At 44.3% G+C, this 2,301-nt stretch overlaps 1 long non-coding RNA gene across 1 annotated transcript; it reads right to left on the bottom strand.

Moving 5' to 3' along the window:
* Positions 1-12: 12 nt before the first annotated feature.
* LOC116380500 (uncharacterized) lies at positions 13-2,214 on the bottom strand. Its single transcript, XR_004212569.1, has 3 exons — positions 2,098-2,214; positions 1,964-2,029; positions 13-422 (listed from the first exon to the last, which is right to left on the bottom strand). It is a non-coding gene; the product is annotated as an uncharacterized LOC116380500 (long non-coding RNA).
* Between the last annotated feature and the right edge of the window lie 87 nt (positions 2,215-2,301).

Below are 2,301 nucleotides of genomic sequence, written 5' to 3' on the forward strand. Positions count from 1 at the left end.
CACACACACACACACACACACACACACACACACACAGTATGAACTTCAGTAAAAGTAGATCAACCATTTAAACTCTATTAAGCTAGATTTAGTGAAAGTACTGCAGTATAATCAGCAGTAATTGAATGTTGTTGCTACTGTGAGTACGGTTGGCTCGTCATAACAATATGTTGTACTTTATGTACCTGAGTATCTGAGATGTCACATAAATATACAGCAACATGTACAGCAGCGTGTACACAGCAGCATGTACACAGCAGCGTGTACAGCAACATGTACAGCAACGTGTACAGCAACGTGTACACAGCAGCATGTACAGCAGCGTGTACAGCAGTATAACTAATACTCACATGGAAGAGTTTCTCTGTGGTTGGCTGGACGGAGAGGAGGTCGAAACAACGATACTCTGCAGCGTTAGGCCTCTGAAAACCCACACACACACACACCAGATTATTGATTATCAGCACTTTGTCTCTTTATCCTCAGAGGACAGCGGGCCGTCCTTTGAGGACACTGATTCCCTGAACATTCCTGTAGAGCAGCAGATAAAATGGCCGACATCCTGACATTTTAAACTTCATCACATATGTCCTCCTCTGTTCTTTCCATCATCATCACTAAAGCTGAGCAATAACTCATCAATCAATCAGTCGATCAAAGAAACTGTTGGTTCGTCGTTTTTTTAAGCATAAACTGTGAAAAGATGCTAATTATTGTTATTATTTCACGATAAAGTGAAAGCAGAGGGAGCCAACACGTGAGTCGCCCGCAAGGCATGTTCTAAAAACAGCACTAGTATGAAGAAAAATCACTGTCAGAATCCAAGAGAGCAAATAAGATCCACGCACACGCGTGTGTAGAGGTCCCGTGTGTGCAAATTAAACAGCAGCGCACGTATATTACTTTGACGAGCACTTTCACATCATATCTGCTCACGCGGGCAAAATTGCAGCCAGCAAGGAGAAAACCCTGCTTTGAGCACGAGGACTCCCCCTAGTGGAGGATGAGGACTCCCCCTAGTGGAAGACTCCCGCTAGTGGAAGACTCCCCCTAGTCGAGGACGAGGACTCCCCCTTGTGGAAGACTCCCCTAGTGGAGGACGAGGACTCCGCCTAGTGGAGGACGAAGACTCCCCCTAGTGCAGGACGAGGACTCCCCCTAGTGGAAGACTCCCCTAGTGCAGGACGAGGACTCCCCCTAGTGGAAGACTCCCCCTAGTGGAGGACGAGGACTCCCCCTAGTGGAAGACTCCCCCTAGTGGAGGACTCCCCTAGTGCGGGACGAGGACTCCCCCTAGTGGAGGACTCCCCCTAGTGGAAGACTCCCCCTAGTGGAGGACGAGGATTCCCCCTAGTGGAGGACTCCCCCTAGTGGAGGACTACATCACTGCTCTTCTGCTTGCTCACAAGTACTTGTTCTTTTGACACTGAGTGGGCGGACCCAGTCACTATTGTATAACTAAATTTAATTGTTTACAATCCTGGTCTTTGGGTTGGCCGGATATCAATCTGACATCACTGATCATTTGTATCAACATGGACAGAGGTCATGATCTGTTCAAACGTGTTACAAAGGTCGTGGTTCGTACAAACGAGACATGATGTGAAGATGTGACAGTTCATCATTTCATAAAAAATGTTAGAAGTGATAATTTGTACAAAAATATAACAGGTATGATTTTGAATAAAATACACAATCATTGTCAATGATTACTGTGAGGAATAATTCACATGGACATGTGATCAGACAGACATTATTATTAAAAGGAGATGTCAGGACGGAGGCCGTGGTCCTCTCAGTGCCCTGCTGTAGGAACATGAGGTCATCAGAGATCAATCTATGAGATCATGATTAGCACATCGTTGGTACTTTAAGGTTTAACTTTACTGAGAAACAAGATTCACGAGAAGAAGGAATCTGTCATGGACATCCTGAAAGATTTCAAAATAAAAGCAACACTCACAAAGTGACTGGAATCTGACATCACAACGGTCAGTCTGTTCAGCACTCTGATTGGACGATAGCGACCCTGACGGAGACAAAGACGGACGTAAACGACAACACAAACAGTCATCTTCATCTTCATCATCTTCATACCTGAACGACGGGCAGCTCATCAATCAGCTCTTTGATCGGCGTCGGGGTCGGAATCTCCTGCAAACAGGAAACAAAACAGAGAGTTACAAAATAAAAGTCAGTCTCGACCATTTAATATTTACTAATTTAATTAAGAAAGGAAGGTAGAAGAGGACTTTTATTTAATTTGAATATATATACATATATATATATATATATACATAT

This window comes from Anarrhichthys ocellatus, unplaced genomic scaffold (assembly GCF_004355925.1).
Source record: "Anarrhichthys ocellatus isolate YVR2014 unplaced genomic scaffold, GSC_Weel_1.0 scaffold7406, whole genome shotgun sequence".
Lineage (NCBI taxonomy): Eukaryota > Metazoa > Chordata > Actinopteri > Perciformes > Anarhichadidae > Anarrhichthys > Anarrhichthys ocellatus.